Raw genomic sequence first — 24,452 nt, 5'->3', positions numbered from 1 at the left:
TTATTTGTGCAAGCATGGAAACTAAGGCGGTGTCGCAATGTAGCTTACGTTAGCCGTATGCACCACACAGACGATGCACACACAGAGGTAGCCGAAGATTATTGAGCGTCAGCTGGCCGTAATCTTTGTGGGCGTGGTTACACGAAAATACTATTTTTAACAGTTCTTCCTGTTCACTCATGAAAGTGTTGTGTTTTCTTAGACTTTGTCTTCCGAAATAGTCTCATATTAGCATCAAAGTTATTGGCTGTATAAATTAACATCTTGAAGATTCCTGTTTTGATTTTATTTCGTACGGAATTAAAGTTTAAAGGAAAACAGCGATCATGACACATGAAGTCTTCCATGGGCTTTGTGTATGCCATGAATAGTCCAGTAATGATTGTTCCTACGTAAGAAATTCAGGCATAGGATGGTACAACAATAGGTACCCGAAGGTAGACTTTTGACACACTGTTAATGGTTTCGAAAAATTGGACGAAATGGTAATAAGTACCTGTTAGTAATCTGTAAGAGGTGTAGACCAGGCGCATAAGGCTTACTGTAATTAACGTTTAACGTGTTCTTAAAATTCTTGAATGACATGTTTTATAACTCTCTCTCTCTCTCACACACACACACACACACACACACACACACACACACATATTCCGTGTCGTAGAGATGGCATTAGCGTGTATACTTGCCATTTGAAACGGATTATCAAAGCGTATTTTGCAGTTTCCAAGTGAGTAACTTTTAATGTTGAATGGGGGAAATAATTGTTGTACACGCAAATCTAGACCAACAGACGTTAAGGAGCTGTGTGTGCCAGAAGCGTGATTCTCTATTTTTAGCTTCGTTGATTCTGAACTAAAATGTCGGTCAGCACCTTTTAATCTGGCGAGCAATAAAGTAGTGTGTAAGTATGAGATGGACTAGTTACGTCGGCACGCGGAATACTTGATCGGGAGCCAGGCAGCGTTGTTCAATAAAAGTCTTTACGGGCGCGGCGTCTGCTATGCCTCGACGACCGAATACAGGGGGCGCGCTTCGAGCGGTCAGAAAAAAAAAAAGACCCACACAAAATACACGACGCTGCCGCAAGTTCCTCTCTGAAGGCATATTCCGGTGCGGTGGCTTCTTCGAGCTTTTCATATTTGATTTTCTTCTTGCTACGACACTCGTGGGAGGCGTTGGGTTGGAGATCGGCGTGACACGCCGTGTAACGTGCTGTTACCATGTTTGTCAGGCGCCCGGACCACGCACGGCTCTCGCAGAACTCGACCTTACCTTTCGTGAAGACGCCTCGCTTTGCGTCACCGTCCTTGCACATTTGAAACGCGCCGCGAACAATGACAAGCTCCCGGCGTGCGCATTTCTGAGACTCGGCAGCTCAAGTTACGAGAGCGAAATTCGCGTTGGGGGCGTCGTGTTGACACGGCACGTGCTTCATTTGCGAACGCGGAGATAAAAGGACAGGACTGTGTTGTTGATCTGAAGAATCCTGGGCTGAACCTGTGTCAATTTTGTGATAACTAGCACGCAAAATGTTGACTGGACTGCACTCCTGAGGTTCTGAAGGTAGCAAGGATAAAATACAGTACGTATATCTTGTGCAGGAATCAGATCGGAGTTATAAACACACAAGGGTATGCAAGGGAAGCAACAGTGAGACGAGTTTGTGGCCTGTTACCAGTGTTATTCAATCTTTACATTTAGCAGCAAAGGAAATAGAGAAATTTGGAATAGGAAGGGAAATTTAGCGAGGAAAAAAAGTAAGTTTAAGCTTTGCAGATGACACTAATTTTATCTGAGGGGAAAGGACTAGAAAGAGCAGTTGAAAATACACCAAGCCAAGCTGGTTCAAATGGGTGTAGGTCGTGGTAGTTGTGCACAGCTGAAGTGGCTTGCACCACAACATACATCGCTTAAAATAGTATTTTAGAGCAATTTCCCAATTTAATGGCTGTAACGCAGCATTTAAGATTTATTATTTAATTGGGTAAAATTTTACTGTACAATTTGTAATTAATGAATTGCAAAATAGCTAGTAAAATGATTTTAAAGTTTCATTTTAACGCTCATTGTTCGGGAAACTATAGATTTGGATTAAACAGAAATAAAATCGACTAGGGATGTTAGATTTTTTGTTATTTTGCATTTGCCTAAGAAATATGTTTGTGCACAGATAAGATATGTTATTTTTAAATTCAATTAATGAGTATTGCATAGACACGAACTTCAACTGTTTCTTTTCAATTAGTTTTTCGTAGTGATGTAAATAAATCTTGTCGAATAGCCCGAAGATATCAATTTTTTTCTTCTCTGTATTTCACAAATTCATCAATTAAAAATAGGCATAAACTGCACAAATGCGGTCTTAGAGAGAGAGAGAGAGAGAGAGAGAGAGAGAGAGAGAGAACGAACAGTGTATAGGGATGGATAAGGACGGTGTGTGTAGGAGTGGCGTTAACAGGACAGGCTCAAATGTCCTCGCTTGTTTTTGTCGTTCCCTCATTACAGCTTGTTAAGGGTAAGGTATAACTTAGTAGCGCGTGAGTGGCCATTGCAGGCCTCATACACTGGAGAAACTCGTCATTGAGGGAAATTTTTGTGTTACAAAAGCGTGTAATGCGTGCTGTGTAATGGCATGTTGCGGATGCTTGAGAGCAACCAACCTCACAGTACATTTACTCTCTTATGGAGTTCGCTGTCAACAGTTAGTCAAAGTTTGGAAACAACAGGAACATTAGTGAATGCTCTAGGAAGTCAAAGTGTGGCACCGAAAGGCATTCGACCAGAAAAGTCTCGATTTAAAGGATTTAATGCTTAGTAACGTAATCTTCAAATACAGACTATTATCATATCTGCCTGGCTGCTCCTTGTACTGCATAAAAGAATTTCTGAAAATGCAGTAGTATAGTCTGTCTCTCTACCGCTCTCTCTCCGTACGTGCGTGTGTTTAAATGAAAACCCCAAGGTAATAAATCATGTAAATGGTCACTTGCCATACTTCTCGCTGAGATGCTGTATTATAGTTGTAAAACTGGCTCGTTTCCTATCATAGCGAAAGGTCGCAGCCACGATACACGGGACATTCAGATTGCTAGCTAGCGGTGTGCCAGGGAAGTGACAGCTCTTTAGGTGGTGCAATCTGGTCTGTCAAATAACATACTTTATCATACCATTTCTGTCAACAGTTTCGGTACAGATGCGCTGATTTGAGTTCTTACGGCAGCTGTGCTGACGGCGTGGTTTCGTTTACAGTCGATGAAGACTGAACTGGGTCACACGGAGACCGGTTTTCGTTTTAGAACCGTCGCGAAACGGTTATTAGGTGGGTGCGAGAGAGCACTGGTAAACGCCACTTGTCTTCATATGTGCACTGCAGAATTAGTTTTGAGTGTTAGTCACGCCATACTTGGATGATTTTTAAGCTTTATGTATATGTAAATTAAGCCATCTTTTAGGGCCCCTCTGTACGGTGTGCAGTTAAACATAATACGAAAAAATTAAGTCTATTAGTTTTACGCATAAATAAATCAGAATGACATTTAGGTCCATCGCGGTAGTCTCTGGGTTGACTGAACTGGATTTTAACGAAAAAATGTCTATTGCTACACATTATTAAATTTGGTAACTTGCTTAAAAATCATCCAAGAAATAGTGCAGAAAAATTGTAACGAGAGTACCACTGGGATGGATCATTGGCCCACTAGAGTTCTTGCTTTGTTAATGATCTGCCGTTTTATTTTAATTATAAGGCACATCTAGCCGAGTAAATAATCAACAGAGAAAATAGTAAACGATGTTTGTGTGGAAGTCACTGACTGGTTTTGCACTAATCCGCAGTCTTTAAACTTCAGGAAAACAACGCAGCTCGTCCAGCTTTGTACTGTCAAGAGAATCAGACCTCCTATTATCGTGGTACACCAAAAAGAAATAGAAACAGCGTAGGAAGTTAAAATTTCTTAGGTGTGCATATTCACGAAAACTAAACCATACAGTAGACCTACCAAGGAGCTACAAATATTAAATACAACCTAACAGTACATTTATTCACCTATGAAATTTATCAGTAACTCATCTGAGTGAAGCGTAACGGAGATACAAATATCACGAGAGATGGAAAAATGTGATCTGTGTTACCATTTAATGGATCTAACTTTAGCGCAGAAGGCGGTGAAATTGCCGCTACAAAAGTGTTTGACAATCTACGCAGGGAAATAAAATATCTGACAGATAGAAGTATTTTCAAATGTAGATTAGTTTCTCCTTTAAAGTTTCTATACCATGAAGAAATACTCGAATGAAAATACAGGTAATTTGTCATTTTTACAGAACAAACCGCAAATTGTCAGCATTTATCGATATAAATATTACTTTTTCTAATGCATATAACATTAACACGTTCCTCTTCATAATATTTATCGTGGATATGATTGATGGAACAAGCAACTAATTGAGGAGCACCTTGACATAGCTGTCGAGTATATGCCCCCGAGTTTGTCTCCGTGCATTCTGAGCTCTATCGTGAATGCGTTTAGAAATGATTTAAGCAGAAGTCGAGATCGTGATGTTTACTCTCCCTCGTCGTACAAGATGCGGAGTGTTGTCGAGGTGACGATTAAGTGTTAGACGCCAGGTCTGAGCAAGTTTTCCCTTCTGGTCGAAACAAAAAACGACCACGAGTGCGTTCTACGTAATTTTAAGCGAAGAAAAAAGATGGCGCTGTAAGGGTCAGAACCGCCTACACACTGCTTGGTAGGACACGAGTTTAAGCATGTGGTGTTTAGCATTCACAGGCGTGCATGTGCTCAGTAAATGGACTGCGCGTTTATTTTGGGTGCGCTGTTCGCGGCCGTGTGCTGTAGTGTTGCCAATCACTCGGTGATATTTTTACCTCTGCCAGGTTTCTGGGAACTTTCTCCTGGTGTCAGCAGTGGTGATGTGATATCTGTTGCGTGCCGCGAAATGCTGGGTAATCAGTGTGTCTTCATTGTAAATATCAGTCGCTTAAGAGCTTTGTTTCGGTAGGGGGCTGGTACCAGCGCAGAAGAGCTCTCGGGCACTTGTGCAACACGCTCGGTTAGAGCATGACAACAGACTGCCGGCCTTGACGACAATTAGTGGCTGCACTGCTTTTACTGCGTACCCTGCCCAAGTAACGTTTTGCTCTCTAAAGTAATCCAAGTGAAGTTGCTATTCATTATTGTAAAGTGTTTTATAAATACTTTTCGAGGTGACTACAGTTAATTTCAAACAAATCAGACTCAAGAGAAAAAAAAAAATGGTTCACATGGCTCTGAGCACTATGGGACTTAACATCTGAGGCCATCAGTCCCTTAGAACTTAGAACTACTTACACCTAACTAATCTAAGGACATCATACACATCCATGCCCGAGGCAGGGTTCGAACCTGCGACCGTAGCGGTCGCGCGGTTCCAGCCTGAAGCGCCTAGAACCGCTCGGCCACACCGGCCGGCCGGCCGGCCGGCCTCAAGAGAAAACTTTCCCAGCTACTCACCGTTTCTTGTAACAACATAAAACACAGCGATTACATAAAAATATCAGGCAGCTGCCGTATTAGTTTAAACACTGAACTTAGTTCCATGAGCCTGTAAGTCTCCAACTCGGTCACGGTTGGAAACTAGCAGCGTTGTTACTCAGGAAAGTAAGCCATTAGTGATGCAACTATCGATTCCAAATCTGGCGTGCCTGTCCTCGCAAGGAAACACTGAGCGATTTAGAGTAGTTGTCAACACAATCGACTGCTGCTAATTCAAACCTCGATAAATCTAATTCCTTTAGAAACAGAACTTGTTGTCAAGTCCCTTGTAGAAGGAATTTGTTAAGAGTTGAAGTAAATCGTTAAGTTTCCACTTTTCTTAATTGTATTTCCATTGCGGAAATAGTGGAAGTTACTTTAACGATATACGTATACTATATTGTCCAGTGCGATATGCGTGAAGGAATAACTGTTCTTATAATATGTTACCTTGATGATAAACACAGTCTGTGGTGAAAGTCAGTGTCATTACGTAAATAACTCAAACTAAAGTCTTTAAAACATAAGATATTGGCGACGCGGAAGAGAGCCAGACCTATGTTGACTCTCTGCAGGGGCAATGTATAAAATGGCTCTGAGCACTATGGGACTTAACATCTGAGGTCATCGGTCCCCGAGAACTTAGAACTACTTAAACCTAACTAACCTAAGGACATCACACACATCCATGCCCGATGCAGGACTCGAACCTGCGACCGTAGCGGTCGCGCGGCTCCAGACTGTAGCGCCTAGAACCGCTCGGCCACCACAGCCGGCGGCAACGTATAGTTGCATACTAAAATGCTATAAGTCTACATACAAAATGAAGGTGTGCGTACACAGCGTGCCCGGGAGAATAGTGAGTAATCAGGGGTTTGACAGAAGCGATCGTTCGAAGAAGAGAAGTCTAGTGAACATAGCCAACAAAATTCATACCGTAAAAGGTATGAGCACTTCATCTTAGATATTGTTAAACAAATATTTTGTACTGAACAAGTGATAATATCTAGTAAGGTACAAATTTTGGAGCCGTTTACTAGACAAGTTTTTTTTTTATTTGATCGGCACTACCTACTCTCAAAATGTGGAAAGTAGTGAGCTTGCAGAGGAAGATATTTGTTTCACACTTCTGAAGAAGTGTTCTTAAGGTACCCATTTTAGAGCTGACGTTCACTCGCCTTTCTTGCTTCGAGTGAGTGTTCCTTAAATGTTTCTGAATATTCACTATTTCTCCTCGGACACCCTGTATATGCTGTTTCAGTGTGAACACTAGGTGCAAGTATGCTCATCTTTGCACTATTTCTGAAAGTTGCAGACATTTGAAAAAATGCCGCAGTCACTGGCATTGACGTAAATATCTCCAAAGCTACTTCTCTAACTTTGAAATAACCCTCAGAATATCCAAATGGGGCTGTCTCTATCAGTTCTTTCACCTGCACCTTGAAAGTACCTATTTCGTCAACTAGTTCTATGCATCAACATCTCTACAACATTTGGCATCAAAAACAGTTATACATTTTCCAAGAACTTTCATTTTCAGAGCTTTCCTGACAGGAAACTAAAGAAGCAGATATCTGAGATCTGGTTACCATTTCACTTACTATTCTATCAAACTGAAGTACTCTGGTTCGCTCTTGCTCCAGTCCGTAAACAGTAGAAGTCGGCAAAAATCAGGAGCCTTCGTCCAGATAACATATTTGCTACGACCACCTCTCGCGGACCTTTCAGATCGTATAATGGCGTACCGAAATAGTAGCAACAATTCCTTAACTGAAGATGAGAGAGTCGTGTAGGTGTCATCTGTGTGAACCGAGCACAGTTTCAGCGATAATGGCATTCGTCTCTCTATATAATGTATCTTAAAAATAGCACTATGGCAACAGTATTCGTTTACAGACGCGTGGCGAAGGAAAGGTTTCTTCTCGCAGACCGATGAGAGGAACACTAGGGACAGCAGATTTCACGTACCTTTACATGTCTTCGACCGTCTTTCGTTTTTAGGGTTCCGTACCTGGATCGGTAAAAATGGGACCCTTGTAGAATCACTTCGTTGCCTCTCCCTGTCTGTCGTGCTGTTTAGGTCCCTTTTTCTCAGGAACAGGCTGAGGTATCAGGTCGAAATTTACGTCGCATACTGAGGCATACGGTCGGTTGGCGGTGTAAAAAATTTAGCCTTCTAAGGCTATGCAGTCAAAAGATACGGCCATATCTGTCACACATTTTGATACAGGCAAACTTGACTCTTTAAAACCTATATAAAGTATATGCATACATGATGAGCCCGATGGTAAGGCGCGTGCCTGCAAACAGAGAGGTCGCGGGGTCGAATCACGGGCGGACCACGAAAATTTCAGTCTTCTTTTTAACCTAGCCCTCACTAATCATACAATGAAGGCTTTCACGACCGGATGGTACTGTTGTTGATAATTCTTCCGAGTTATATGGCCGTGGTCCATGGAATACTTCTATTCCTAACGTTTCGTCCAATACTACGTTGGACATCCTCAGAGGTATGGCTGGTCCTGCTGAGTCCTGCCGACTGACGAGTCGGACGTCGGAGAGCGGCCTAAATACCGAGGAAAGTGGGCGTGGTCTAGCTTGCACATAGTAACAGAGAGAAAACTAGTCAAAGATAAAATATAACTATCGATAATAGTCCGTCATAGATAAAACTCACTTATCGATTCTGTAACGCCACTGTCCATATCTCGCTTAATTTCAAGGCCTCTTCTTTTCTATTAAAATTATCTTCATGTTTATAAATTTCAGTAGCCTCCCTATACAGTCGTGGATAATAGTTCGTGGTAGCGCTTAAAACTGTAGTTTCAGGAAACTTAACTACATGGTCACCGGACTGAAGTGCACATTCCGCAATGGCCGATTTATCTGTTTTTCCCAGTCGGCAAAGACTTTTATGCTCCTTTACCCTCGTATTCACACTTCTTTTCGTAGTACCAATTGGTCTATATTGGTACTCAGTTTTAACAAGTACCTTATACATGTTCAATGTGAGCACCATTTTTCACACGGCAGACAAGTCTATAGCCGAGTTCTTCGCAAACGTTAAGTGTGTCTTCAGTGATTGTAGCAACAGCTGCTTCTATCCGGTTTCTTAATTCAGGAAGGTCTGCTGGTAGCGGAGGCACGTACACACGATCCTTCATAAAGCCCCAAAGGAAAAAATCGCATAGCGTTAGGTCGGGTGAACGTGGAGGCCATGCAAAACAGGCCCTGTCATTGGACCCCTTGCAGCCTATCCAGCACTCGGCTATAGACTTGATGTGTGCAGTGTGACAAATGGTGCTCACATTGAACATTTATAAGGTTCTTGGTAAAACTGTTTGAGTTGCTCTTTCATTTGATATATCATTTATAAGTGTAAGTTTAATGTAATAAATATTATAAAGCGTTAAAATCCCAATATTCATTTATAAACAGCCTGTACAGTCTCTCAAGTTGTCAGTGTACATATGCGACGTATCAGATACGAACAGCAACACTGTGACTGGTGGCAACGCTGTTGTTTACATGGAAGTATCGTCGTTAAACGATCGTAAGGATATGCAGAAACTCTAACAAAAACTTCCACTTTGTCCAATGAAGGGCAAATGGATAAATGCAATATGATACCTCTAACAAAGATAAAGAACGGTACAGTATCCATTTACAAGAGTAGTCGTGTCAATTATGCATGAGAGCAAGCATCGTTAACAGTTTGGTGCAGCCCTTACGAAAGAGGAACAGAAATTCTGCGTCTACTGTGTCGTCTCCGTTTATGGATTAAAGTGTAGATATGTAATTTAGAATATCGTGAAATTTTATGAAATTCAGTTGTTGCGAATAATAATTACGATTTTTTGGCTAGAAACGAGATAACGAAGTGAGAAGGTAGTCTCTCTCTCTCACACACACACACATCCTCGCCTTTATTACAATGTTGTCAGTAATCGCTACAGTAAATATTGTGAAATATTATGTTTGTTCTTCGACAAGACATGTCGTTACCTTTCAACGCCTTGATACAAAAGAACAAATATAAATTTTATTTACATACGGCGGGCGAGGACAGCAGCGATTTGAGATTGCCTTTTATCTCTTAGGCCTAGCAAGCGTACGCTAATTTATCGAAGATCTATTTTTTTCTGTAATTACGCGCCGTATATTAAAATTATTCTCACATGTGGGCGCGTAGGAAGACGCGTGGAGAACCATTCTGTCCCTCACTCGACTAGCAGATCGAACAGAAAATAGCACCTTGTGCTACGAGGTACCCTCCGCCATGCACTGCGGAGCGTAGATCAGAAGAGCGCCGCGGGGTGGCATTAAGGTGAGTGAGTGTACGCTCGGCGCCCGTAGGACGCAGTGCCGGGTGCCGCAGGCGGGGATCGATGCCCGGGCCTCGACGCCGGTCCTTCGCCGGCTTTGCCGCATTTCTGCCCGTTGCGGCACTCGAGACGCCCTGCAGGTAAACGCTGACGTCGCCCCAGTCTCCGTACACACTGCGAGTACTATTTTAAAAAAAGCTTATACGAGGACGCGCTGAAAAATAATGCCACCGTTCTCAATACCGGCCGAGGTGAGGTGTCACGTCGAATTTTCCGCTTCGCTGACGCAAGTTGCATCCCTTTGTCATTAAAGGGCTCCGAACTGTAGCGTGTAATACGGCAGTTTGCGTACGCAACTGTGTCGGTGCGTCAGAAACAACGTGCTGTAATGGAGTTTCCGACAGCAGTAAAGTTCGTCCGCGCATGGAGCACCGTCGTCTTCAGCATGACAATGCCGGACCACACACGAACGCTACATCATCTGCAACAATCCGACGCCTTCGCTTCACTGTCCCCGACTTGACCCCATCCAATTTTCATCTGCTTCCAAAACTTAAAGAACACCTTCGAGGACTTCAGTTTGGTAGTGATGTCACGGTGCAAGCAGAGGCGGGGCTGTGGCTCCGTCAACGAAGTCAAAGATTCTGCAGTGACGGTATCAACAAGCTAGCCTCTCCTAGGGAGAAATGTATTCGTCGCCTGGGTGACGATTTTCTGAAATAAATATCTAGACATGTAGAATGTTCATAAAGCTTGTTTTATTTAAAAAGCTTTAACAATTTTCACGTAAATTCGGAGCCATTACTTTTCAGCACGCCCTTTTATCTTAAGAGATCATCATCACGGAAACGTCTATTTACTCACGGTCCTACAGTTTCGGTCAAGCCTCACTGTTCGATGAAGGCACTGATCTTACATCTGCTTCGAAGAAAGTTCATTGTCCTCAAGCATATATTTACAGCGGGTGGACAAAAATATGCAAACAATGCGAGAACTTCATGCTTTAACAGAAATGCAGATGCAAACCGAGCATGTCGGAACTAAGTGACTTCAAACGTGGACTAAGGATTCCTCCACGTATGGTGGGTGCGACTGTAGACAAGCGAAGCGAAGTGTTTGATCTTGGCTCCTCAACACGCCGATCAAGGTCTCCATCACTGTTTAGAAGCTCCAGCCGATCACCTAGTTCCCACAACCTGGAAAACTACAGGATGCGACCTTCCTTGGAGGTGAGACCGTTGAAGAGAAAAATCCTCCGCCGTCGATCACTACAAAAATGATAGGAAACTACGTCAATATCCTCATGGATGGCCGACCAGCCCAAGCTCTTGTGGACTCTGGAGCATCGTATTCAGTCATTTTGGAGAAGTACCATCGCCAGTTGCAGAAAACTATTCGTCGACCTCTGCTGAAGGTGGTTAATGGGAAATATGTAAAACCTACAGAAAGATGTACCATTCCTGTGGGTATAAGTGGCCCGTAGAATTCATTGCCTTACAAGAGCGTAGTCATGACGTCATTCTCAGATGGGACGTTTCAAAAGCTTCTCACGCAATTATAGATTGTGATCACTCGAAGATTATGCCAGACGAGATGAGATACTGTGGACAGGAAGATACGCATCTGAGTGTGTGCTGGATGAAGTGATCATTCCTGCAGTCAGCGCCAGAAAGGTAACTGTCACGTGTCATGTCATGAATCAACCCATGGATCTTGTAGTGGAATGTAAGAGAAGCATAACACTGAAGAATAACTTGGTCATCCCAGCCTCTGTCGTCTCATTCAAGAACGGATTTGGTAAATTGTGGATAGTTAACTGTCACCGAGAACCACGGATCCTTCCAAGACACTGAGCTGTTAATTGAAAAACAATTCAGCGTCATAGAAACATCCCATGCCGAGTCTGTGGGCGAAATTAGTGCTACCACTACGAGGCAAGAACTAGCTCGACTATCACCAAATCTCACTAAGGAACAACAGAAGAAGCTACTTGCCATTCTTCCAGAATTCTCTGAGTGCTTCAGTCCACAGGTGAAGAGAAAATTAGACAAATCGACAATGAAGCACCGGATTAGCACTGGAGACCACCAACCAATAAGCCAGAGAGCATACCGTGTGTCAGCAACGGAACGTCGAATAATTCACGACGTGGTATAAAAAATGGCGAAGAATGACATCATTCAGCCTTCGCAGAACCCGTGGTCGTCACCAGTGGTTCTCTTCAGGAAGAAGGATGACAGTTCGCGCTTTTGTGTTGATTACAGGAAGCTTAATAAGATAACTAAAAAGGACGTTTGCCCTCTTCCACGAATTGACGATACACTAAGATTGTCTGAAAGGGGCTAAGTTTTTCTCAACCATGGACATGTACTCGGGATACTGGCAAATCGAAGTAGATGAGGCTGATCGTGAGAAAACTGCATTTATCACCCCTGAGGGCCTGTATGAGTTTAAGGTAATGGCGTTTGGTTTGTGTAATGCGCCAGCAATATTTGAACGGATGATGGATAATCTTCTAAGGCACCCGAAGAGGACGATGTGTCTTTGTTATTTAGATGAAATTATAGTGTTCTCATAGACATTTGATGAATATATAAAAAGACTGAGGGCCATTCTTAAGTATCTCCAAAAAGGCAGACTGAAACTTAATCCAAGAAAGTATCTCTTTGGAGCAAAAGAAATCAAGGTAGTTGCTCACCTTATGTCAAACGAAGGTGTGCGGCCAGACCCAGAAAAGGTGAGATGTAAAACGGAATTTCCTATTCCTAAAAGTATTAGAGATGTGAGAAGCTTCCTCGGATTATGGTATTATTACCGTCGTTTTATCAAAGACTTTTGTATCAAAACCAGGCCACTCCAAGAGTTGTTAAAAGCCGATGCTAAATTTATCTGGGGTGGTGCTCAACAAGATTCTTTCGATATGCTGCGAAAAGCTCTGATGACTGACCCTGTACTTGGTCTGTATGATGAGAGAGCACCTACAGAACTACACACAGATCCTAGTGGATATGGGATAGGTGCTGTTCTGGCGGAAATTTCGGATGGAAAAGAGAATGTTAAAGCCTATGCTTCTAGGACCCTTACAAAAGCCGAGAGAAACTGCTCAACTACAGAAAGAGAATGTCTTGCTGTGATCTGGGCCATGTGCAAATTTCGACAGTATCTCAATGGAAGGCCATTCACAGTTGTTACAGACCATCATTCACTTTGTTGGTTGACAGGTCTTACGGATCCAACAGGATGACTCGCCAGGTGGGCACTACATATTCAAAAGTATGACATTGCCATAGTGTACAAAAGTGGAAGAAAACACCATGATGCCGACTGTCTCTAAAGAAACCCTGTGTAAGACCGTCAAGACTTTGATGAAGATAGTGACTGTCTCGCTGCACTCCAGGATCTCTCTGCTGAGCAGAGGAAGGACGCCAAGATATCTCAAATTATACTTGCCTTAAATTGATCAGAGGATGTGAAAGGACAATTTAAGGTAGTTAATGGATTACTTTGCTAGAAAAACTCTGATCCGTTTGGAAAGAAGTGGCTACCAGTGATTCCTAAACACATGCGCTTAGATGTTCTACAGAAATTCCATGACACACCTGAGACCGGACATTTAGGATTTATCAAGACGTATGATAATATCTGCTAGAGATTTTTCTGGCCAGTTTTATTTAGGAGTGTCTGTCACTGTGTGTCGCACTGTCAAGACTGCCAGAGGAGAAAGGCAGTTCCTCAGAAAGCAACTGGCCGACTCATACCACCAGCCGAAACACCTTTCCAGCGTGTTGGGATTGACCTCCTCGGACGATTCCCAACATCTGCTAGTAGCAATAGATGGATTATTGTTTGCACTGATATCTGACACGCTATGCCATTACGAAAGCCGTGAAAACAGCCGAAGCATTCGCGGTAGCCAAATTCATCGTGGAAGACGTTGTATTAAAAAACGGTGCCCCCAGGTCGTTAATTACGGATAGAGGGAAAGTTTTTCAATCCGATCTCGTGACAGAGATAAACCGTCGGTGCAACATTACTCATCACATGACGACTGCCTACCATCCACAGACTGCCAGGCTTACTGAACGCCTTAACAAGACCTCGGCCGACATGCTATCAATGTTCGTCAATGTTGAGCAGAGCAAGTGGGATGAGGTGTTGCCTTTTGTGAGTTTGCCTACAACACCGCCAAACAAGACACCACAGGATTTACGCCATTTTTCCTGGTGCATGGGCGTGAGGCGACTACGACGATGTACACACTGTTTCCGTTACATCCTCATGACGTGGATGACGACTACATCGGGCAGGTGTTGACCAGAGCTGAGGAAGCTCGGCAGTTAGCTCGACTCCGCACGCTGCAGGCTCAAGAAAATGATCGCCGAAGGTATGAGGCGAGCCACCGCCCTTTTGTCTACCAGCCTGGTGACCTCATCTGGATCTTCACTCCTGTTCGGAAGGTTGGTCTCTCTGAGAAGCCCTTCAGGCGCTACTTTGGACCTTATAAGGTTGTAAGATAGTTGTCTGATGTTACTTATGAAGCTGAAGATTTCGACCCCGACACAAGACGACGAAAGATCAGAGATACGGTCCAAACCCTTAGAATGAAGCCCTATAAGGATCCTGCAACCCAGGGTAAAATCGAAGCTCCGGCGACAGGCAACAAGAGGAAAGCTAACAAAGAGCGTAGCGGCAAAAGATGATCACTGCCAGGGCGAGAATCTGTCATAGGGAGTCGGAGTATGCAGGACCGATGACTCGTTCCCAGACTAGGAAGATGTAACACAGAGATGCTGTTCTCTTAAGGAGGGAGCAGTGTCGCAGAAGAAGCTGAGTAACACCGTGGTGTAGTGGTTATGATACTAAAGTGTTGCATGGAGGGTCGTGAGTTCAAAACTCACCTGGACTATACAATTTTAATTACTATATTCTGTTCGAGTACACTCTAGAAGTATCCACGAATGTCAAGAATCATTGTACTGCGATGTCCTGTAGCTCTATATATATATGTTCTGGCTGGAGGCAATTCACTCCACGCTCTTGTATGTGCAAGTGCTGAATGAACCTTCGTTAAGTGAAGTTAGTGTTCGTCATTCATCCAATGACACCTTCTTCTATGTGACAAGATGATCGCTACACATGTAGCTCGAGGTGTCGCCCCAAAATGTCAGTAATGGTTATAGAACAAAAAATTTTCACGGTCACTGCTGTTAGGATACCTTATCTTTGTTTCTTGCTTATGATGAAAGAACATTTGAATATGTTTTATTCTACCTCTCCTGTAATTATTTCGCGCCTCTGCCATCGGTATTGCTGTCAAAGCCTCTATTGTATGACTCCTGCAGGCTTCACAACTTGATCAGATTTCTGGCTGATGTCACTAACACCAGCTGGACTATCCCGTGAATGAGACAACCAACCAACCAGGGTCTGGCGTTTCGTCAGCAAAGGCAGGTGTCTCCGTATCAGCACGTAGTACGCGAGCGTATTTGGTTAAAGTTTGTGTCGCTCCACAGACGTTTAATAACGCGATGGGATACGAGATTAAATCATCCAAGACACAGGTACGGTGAGGTGCGGTGGCTATATGGTAATTATTCCTTTCCTTTCATTGCACACTCGTCAACATAAACAACACTACCCTAAAGGAGGACACATTACAGTAATTCATGCTTTACAAGACGAAAATCGGTCTTCGCACTTCATTCATAAGTGAAATGAAGCTGGAAAAGACGATATTGAACAATCCCCGCTAAAAACTGCGAAAAATGCAATATGCTACTTCCAGTATTTACCACAGGCCTCCTTAAGAAAGAGAGCGGGTACCCATACTACAGGCAGAAACCGGATAAACTCCGCGCTCTGCCAGTTGTTTCCACCGGAGTTGCGTCAGCCGACGTTGACTCACTGTATCGTGTCGAGGAAGGCAGGTGTCTTCTCCGTGCAGGTCTGCCTGCCCACGCGATCCTCCAGATTCACTGCCTGGGTCATCGGACACAAGTATCACACACTCCAATGGTCAACGCACAGAAACCAGTCGTAGCCTGACGAAATTTACGCGTTTCACATAGACATTGTAGTGTAGGTAGTTAATGCCAAAGCTCGTTTGCTGCCAATCTTCGTGCCGGTCGATTGCCGAATATCCTCTTAAATGCGACACAACTGCCATGCTGCATCACGCTTGATTGACAATCTGCCTAAAGCCGTCATCACACTGGGCGTGAAAGAGAATGTGGACGTGACTTGGAATCCCACGTTGCGGAGCCTTCCCCAGCGTCAGAGGCAGAATCAGACGCGAAAGATTTTGGCTTCTGGGAGAAGAACGAGGCCAATCAGATGCAAGACCGGTTTCGTGTCACAAACAAAACTTAGAAGATGCCATGTTGGATTACGTCGTTTGTAGTTGAAGGCGATATTTGATCATTTTTATACCTTGTTAAAAAATGAATTATCCGAATAGGACGGAAAGAAATGGGTGGATTTGATGTACATCATGTACAGACAAACAAATGATTACAGTTTCAGAAAAATTATATGATTTATTCAAGAGAGAGAGCATCGCAAACTCAGCAAGTGAATAACGCGTTAGTACACCTCTGGCGCGTACGTAAGCAGCTGTTAGGCTTGACATTGCTTGGCACAGTTGTTGGGTGTCCTCCTGGGGAATATCGGGCCGTATTCTGTCAAGCTGGCGCGCAAGACCGTCAAAATCCCGAACTGGTTTGGGAAACCTGCCGACCTTGCTGGCCAAGACTGGATTTGGCAAGTACGAAGACAAGCAGTAGAAACTCTCGCCGTGTGCGGGCGTGCGTTATTTTGCTGAAATATTAGCCCAGGATGGCTTGCCATGGAATACAACAAAACGTGGCGTAGAATCTCGTCGACGAACAGGTACGCTGTAAGGGTGCTGCTGTGCAAAGAAAAGTCGCAACACACCATTACTTCTGGTTGCGAGTGACAGTTTGGTACCCCGCCGCTGTACGGGGCGTCTTAAGACACGTCTTCGATGGTCATCAGGGCTCAAGTAGAGGCGGGACTCGTCACCGAAGACAGTTCTACTGCACCTAATAACATTCGAGTCCGGAGACTTGTCTGGCGACGCCCCGGACTGCGGTGGGATGCTATCCTAAATGTCACCCACCATATGGCCCGACAACCAGGAGTGATAGTCTGTTATGACATTTCCCCTTTGTTTGTCATCCGCGGAACCCAGAAGACAGTGGTATTTCGACGATACTGTACGCCCCGCTTTAACGCCCTTCATGGTAAGCCATCCTGGGCTTACATTTCAGAACGTCCACCCGCACAGGGCTTGTCTTCGATCTTGCCAGATGCGACATTGGCCAGCAAGTTCGCTGGATCTCTCCCCAGTTTCGAACGTTTGAAGGATAATGGACTTCGTAAGTAATAGAACCCAGTACGTTCTCCTCGATAGTGAATGTTCATCGGAGGTGAGGGTATCATCTGGAGTGCCCCAGGGAAGTGTGGTAGGTCCGCTGTTGTTTTCTATCTACATAAATGATCTTTTGGATAGGGTGGATAGCAATGTGCGACTGTTTGCTGATGATGCTGTGGTGTACGGGAAGGTGTCGTCGTTGAGTGATTTCAGGAGGATACAAGATGACTTGGACAGGATTTGTGATCGGTGTAAAGAATGGCAGCTAACTCTAAATATAGATAAATGTAAATTAATGCAGATGAATAGGAAAAAGAATCCTGTAATGTTTGAATACTCCATTAGTAGAGTAGCGCTTGACATAGTCACGTCGATTAAATGTTTGGGCGTAACATTGCACAGCGATATGAAGTGGGCCAAGCATGTAATGGCAGTTGTGGGGAAGGCGGGTAATCCTCTTCGGTTCATTGGTAGAATTTTGGGAAAATGTGGTTCATCTGTAAAGGAGACCGCTAATAAAACACTAATACGACCTATTCTTGAGTACTGGCTCAAATGGTTCAAATGGCTCTGAGCACTATGGGACTCAACTGCTGTGGTCATCAGTCCCCTAGAACTTAGAACTACTTAAACCTAACTAACCTAAGGACATCACACACATCCATGCCCGAGGCAGGATTCGAACCTGCGACCGTAGCAGTCGCACTCTTAAGTACTGCTCGAGCTTTTGGGATCCCTATCAGGTAGAAGCGGACCTCGGGGAAGATCAGTTTGGATTCCGTAGAAATGTTGGAACACGTGAGGCAATACTGACCTTACGACTTATCTTAGAAGAAAGATTAAGAAAAGGCAAACCTACGTTTCTAGCATTTGTAGACTTAGAGAAAGCTTTTGACAATGTTAACTGGAATACTCTCTTTCAAATTCTAAAGGTGGCAAGGGTAAAATACAGGGAGCGAAAGGCTATTTACAATTTGTACAGAAACCAGATGGCAGTTATAAGAGTCGAGGGGTATGAAAGGGAAGCAGTGGTTGGGAAGGGAGTGAGACAGGGTTGTAGCCTATCCACGATGTTATTCAATCTGTATATTGAGCAAGCAGTAAAGGAAACAAAAGAAAAATTCGGAGTAGGTATTAAAGTCCATGGAGAAGAAGTAAAAACTTTGAGGTTCGCCGATGACATTGTAATTCTGTCAGAGACAGCAAAGTACTTGGAAGAGCAGTTGAGCGGAATGGATAGTGTCTTGAAAGGAGGATATAAGATGAACATCAACAAAAGCAAAACGAGGATAATGGAATGTAGTCAAATTAAATCGGGTGATGCTGAGGGAATTAGATTAGGAAATGAGACACTTAAAGTAGTAAAGGAGTTTTGCTATTTAGGGACTAAAATAACTGACGATGGTCGAAGTAGAGAGGATATAAAATGTAGACTGGCAATGGCAAGGAAATCGTTTCTGAAGAAGAGAAATTTGTTAACATCGAGTATAGATTTAAGTGTCAGGAAGTCGTTTCTGAAAGTATTTGTATGGAGTGTAGCCATGTATGGAAGTGAAACATGGACGATAACCAGTTTGGACAAGAAGAGAATAGAAGCTTTCGAAATGTGGTGCTACAGAAGAATGCTGAAGATAAGGTGGGTAGATCACGTAACTAATGAGGAGGTACAAAATTGTTGAGGCTTTCGTGGCCACTTGTTGACAAACTGCCTATTGGCTTCTGTCTCGGGTTCTTCGGCCGACGTTCATCTAATCATTAGATGAACGTCGGCCGAAGAACCCGAGACAGAAGCCAATAGGTAATGAGGAGGTATTGAATAGGATTGGGGAGAAGATAAGTTTGTGGCACAACTTGACTAGAAGAAGGGATCGGTTGGTAGGACATGTTTTGAGGCATCGAGGGATCACCAATTTAGCATTGGAGGGCAGCGTGGAGGGTAAAAATCGTGGAGGGAGACCAAGAGATGAATACACTAAGCAGATTCAGAAGGATGTAGGTTGCAGTAGGTACTGGGAGATGGAGAAGCTTGCACAGGATAGAGTAGCATGGAGAGCTGCATCAAACCAGTCTCAGGACTGAAGACCACAACAACAACACTCAGGTCGGATTGAGGGAGGACATAGAAGCAATTCAGAGGCGGGCTGTTAGATTTCTTACTGATAGGTTTGATCATCAGGCGAGTGTTACGGAAATGCTTCAGGAACTCGGGTGGAAGTCTCTGGAGGAAAGGAGGCGCTCTTTTCGTGAATCGCTACTGAGGAAATTTAGGGAACCAGCATTTGAGGCTGACTGCAGTACAATCTTACTGCCGCCAACTTATATTTCGCGGAAAGACCACAAAGATGAGAGAAATTAGGGCTCATACAGAGGCATATAGGCAGTCATTTTTCCCTCGTTCTGTTTGGGAGTGGAACAGGGAGAGAAGATGATAGTTGTGGTACGAGGTACCCTCCGCCACGCCCCGTATGGTGGATTGCGGAGTATGTATGTAGATGTAGATTGGGCAGCGCTCTGGAACCCACTCGGGATTTGACTATCTAACACGTCAACTGGACGAATTTGGCACGATATCCCTGAGGGCATGCAATAGCTGTATCAATGACTACTGCTTGCATAAGGGCCAGAGATGCATCAACGGGGTTTTGATTTACTGAAATTGTGAAGCTCTTTCCCCTACATCGTTTCATTTCTGTACGTCCCGCTGTCGACGCATCGCACCCATTTGCTTGAAACATAGGTTTCCACAAATCTGTTCTGGTCTCAAATTTTGTAGGTAACTCAGTTAGGCTAATTTGAACTTACTTATCTGTGGCGAGACGACACACCTCAGGCTATCGATGTAACTGCGTGTCCCTACAGTTCTGGTCGGACGAACTGTTTAGGAAGTTGTTGACAGTAAGGATGTGCAAAAGCACGACGCCGGAGCTACGGCGGTGGCCTTGCGGGAGTCACGAACTGTCGCGAACGCGCGCACCGTCCCCCAAGTTTGTTTCCGTTCAATTCCTCTTCCGCGCGAATTGCAGACTGGAGTATTACCGCTGCAATGCGGAACATTTATTTTGGATGGATTTCAATTGCAATATCTTCTCTGCCCCAAAATGTCATTTATACAAGAGTTTCCCGTACAAAGCAGTGATTAAGAGCGTCAAGAAAGATAGGACTTTGACGCGACGGCATTCCATAGAAAAGTTCCCGCTTGCTTTTTTTCTGGTCAAAGATGCTACTTAATTATTTGCGATGAGCTTAGCGCGGTAAAACCCATGATTTACTCAGAGTTTGTTTGTACTTCCTGAAATTTAATTCCCTTTATTATTTACTCTAGAACACATTCTATAACATTTGGGATAACCTACAACCCTGTCACTCTATTCAACTACTACTTGCCTTTTATGTTCTCTGTGATAGGCATTTCAACCACATAGTGCAGCCTTTTATGAGAGAACAAAAACTAAAGAAAAACCGACGGTTATTGCGCGGGCGACAATACGAGAGCACACACCGCAAGTGCGTCCACGACACTGTTACGAGGTGTTCTGTATGATAGGAAAGATCCTCGCCTGAAGTCACAGACAGCACTGCGTCGTACTAGTGATGAATGGTATCCCACTTTATGTTACACCGTCCGCTTTGTTTTTGTCAGATTCCACATTCAGCATTCACGTCATGACATGGTAGCGATGCGGCAACGTAGAGTTAAGTTACTTCGCTGCCCACTATTTAATAGGAAAACCTTGACAAGAGGACAGCCTGGAAAATGGGCATAAGCGAGAGGGAAGCGTGACAGCGCAGAATGTACGAGGAGTTGGAGTTAAGACTTCTGACATTGACTAGTAGTATCTTAAAGAAGGCGACAGTTTATTTCAGTGATAAGCAAAACCTGCTGTCAGCCAAAATAAGAATCTTATATATACTGACGTACAGCATAATTTTAATTGCTAGCTAGGACGGTATATCCCGTAGAAAATGTACATCGCTAAGTGAATTTTCTTGCAGGCAGTGGTGGCGGCGGGGGGAGGGGGCGAGCAGAGCAGAAACCATACCTCGCCTCCACTCCCTCATCGCCCAGACTGCAACCCCCACCCTCCTACCCCCTGCCGTTTGATTTGCTGTTGAACTCGGCGATGGAATAATATGATCAGTACTGAAGAACCGTGCTACGATTGTCCGATAGGCTTGTCTGCACCTGGTGAGTGATGATTCACCTCTAGTTACAGACATAGGTTGTATTTGCAACGAGATTTCAGTAAGCTTGTCTGCATGTTTTTCATGTTACGGGTTTAGTTGCTTCGTTAACGTACAAGGTTACAAGCAGAGTTTACTGCAGTACCGCTCCGGCGAAAAGTCGGAGACGTCGAATTTCCTGTTCGTCATAAGAAAGTATCCAATCATAACGAGAATATAGGCATACAGAGAGACGAACTTGAGTGAATGATATTGAGTAGCAGGCCCAGGAGTTTAGGTTCCACCCACAGTACTCGGAGAGTTGGGGAATGCACGAGGCACCGAGGTTGCACTCACTAGCGACGTACCACAGCTGGATAGGGTAAAACCGAATACAAACAGTCTTTACAACACTGAAGTTTGTCTGTGCCACTGATCTGTAAAACTGTACGTTTGTGTACAATCGATATTTATCAGTAGTTGACGAGTGGGAAGACCGCAGAAACACTAATTTTGTACGGACAGTCTACGTCTACATCTGCAGGGTGTCCCAGGAGGAGTTTCCAGTACTCAGGGATTCGACAGCAACGATGATTTCAAGCAAGAAAGTCTAATAAATATGGGTTCTACAAGTAAAATACATACCTTAAGAGCTATGGGCAGTTTTTCGGTAGTAGACATTTGTTTCACAGTATCGATGTTGAGGTAGTGCTCGTAGCTTTTAAGAGATGCATTTCAGAGCCCGTGTTTTACGTCTCCTATCCTTTCCCCTCTCACTCACCTCCCACCCCCCACCCCCCACCCCCTCCTGCTTCTCCCTATTCATTTAGATTGACATTTCGGTCCATCCTAGTAGTTGACACTTCATTCAAATAATTATTCCTACGTCATCACTAGTTCGTCTAGTTTTACAATTTTTAATAGTTGTTGTTGTTGTTGTGTTGTTGTTGTTGTTGTGGTCTTCAGTCCTGAGACTGGTTTGATGCAGCTCTCCATGCTACTCTATCCTGTGCAAGCTTCTTCATCTCCCAGTACCTACTGCAACCTACATCCTTCTGAATCTGCTTAGTGTATTGATCTCTTGGTCTCCCTCTACGATTTTTACCCTCCACGCTGCCCTCCAATGCTAAATTTGTGATCCCTTGATGCCTCAAAACATGTCCTACCAACCGATCCCTTCTTCTAGTCAAGTTATGCCACAAACTTCTCTTCTCCCCAATCCTATTCAATACCTCCTCATTAGTTACGTGATCTACCCACCTTATCTTCAGCATTCTTCTGTAACACCACATTTCGAAAGCTTCTATTCTCTTCTTGTCCAAACTGGTTATCGTCCATGTTTCACTTCCATACATGGCTACACTCCATACAAATACTTTCAGAAACGACTTCCTGACACTTAAATCTATACTCGATGTTAACAAATTTCTCTTCTTCAGAAACGATTTCCTTGCCATTGCCAGTCTACATTTTATATCCTCTCTACTTCGACCATCATCAGTTATTTTACTCCCTAAATAGCAAAACTCCTTTACTACTTTAAGTGTCTCATTTCCTAATCTAATCCCCTCAGCATCACCCGATTTAATTTGACTACATTCCATTATCCTCGTTTTGCTTTTGTTGATGTTCATCTTATATCCTCCTTTCAAGACACTGTCCATTCCGTTCAACTGCTCTTCCAAGTCCTCTGCTGTCTCTGACAGAATCACAATGTCATCGGCGAACCTCAAAGTTTTTACTTCTTCTCCATGAATTTTAATACCTACTCCGAATTTTTCTTTTGTTTCCTTTACTGCTTGCTCAATATACAGATTGAATAACATCGGGGAGAGGCTACAACCCTGTCTCACTCCTTTCCCAACCACTGCTTCCCTTTCATGCCCCTCGACTCTTATAACTGCCATCTGGTTTCTGTACAAATTGTAAATAGCCTTTCGCTCCCTGTATTTTACCCCTGCTACCTTCAGAATTTGAAAGAGAGTATTCCTGTTAACGTTGTCATAAGCTTTCTCTAAGTCTACAAATGCTAGAAACGTAGGTTTGCCCTTTCTTAATCTCTCTTCTAAGATAAGTCGTAAGGTCTGTATTGCCACACGTATTCCAACATTTCTACGGAATCCAAACTTATCTTCCCCGAGGTCCGCTTCTACCAGTTTTTCCATTCGTCTGTAAAGAATTCGCGTTAGTATTTTGCAGCTGTGACTTATTAAACTGATAGTTCGGTAATTTTCACATCTGTCAACACCTGCTTTCTTTGGGATTGGAATTATTATATTCTTCTTGAAGTCTGTGGGTATTTCGCCAGATGGTAGAGTTTTGTCATGACTGGCTCTCCCAAGGCCATCAGTAGTTCTAATGGAATGTTGTCTACTCCCGGGGCCTTGTTTCGACTCAGGTCTTTCAGTGCTCTGTCAAACTCTTCACGCAGTATCTTATCTCCCATTTCATCTTCATCTACATCCTCTTCCACTTCCATAATACTGTCCTCAAGTACATCGCCCTTGTATAAACCCTCTATATACTCCTTCCACCTTTCTGCCTTCCCTTCTTTGCTTAGAACTGGGTTGCCATCTGAGCTCTTGATATTCATACAAGTGGTTCTCTTCTCTCCAAAGGTCTCTTTAATTTTCCTGTAGGCAGTATCTATCTTACCCCTAGTGAGACAAGCCTCTACATCCTTACATTTGTCCTCTAGCCATCCCTGCTTAGCCATTTTGCACTTTCTGTCGATCTCATTTTTGAGACGTTTGTATTCCCTTTGGCCTGCTTCATTTACTGCATTTTTATATTTTCTCCTTTCATCAATTAAATTCAATATTTCTTCTGTTACCCAAGGATTTCTATTAGCCCTCGTCTTTTTACCTACTTGATCCTCTGCTGCCTTCACTACTTCATCCCTCAGAGCTACCCATTCTTCTTCTACTGTATTTCTTTCCCCCATTCCTGTCAATTGTTCCCTTATGCTCTCCCTGAAACTCTCTACAACCTCTGGTTCTTTCAGTTTATCCAGGTCCCATCTCCTTAAATTCCCACCTTTTT

At 43.6% G+C, this 24,452-nt stretch overlaps 1 protein-coding gene across 3 annotated transcripts in view; it reads left to right on the top strand.

Annotated features, from left to right (window-relative positions):
- Positions 1-24,452, top strand: part of LOC126202870 (tau-tubulin kinase homolog Asator) — a 624,922-nt gene that overhangs the window by 378,006 nt on the left and 222,464 nt on the right. The window lies entirely within an intron of this gene.

Source organism: Schistocerca nitens, chromosome 9, assembly GCF_023898315.1.
Source record: "Schistocerca nitens isolate TAMUIC-IGC-003100 chromosome 9, iqSchNite1.1, whole genome shotgun sequence".
In the NCBI taxonomy this organism is placed as follows: domain Eukaryota; kingdom Metazoa; phylum Arthropoda; class Insecta; order Orthoptera; family Acrididae; genus Schistocerca; species Schistocerca nitens.
This window is presented reverse-complemented; position numbering and strand designations above follow the sequence as displayed.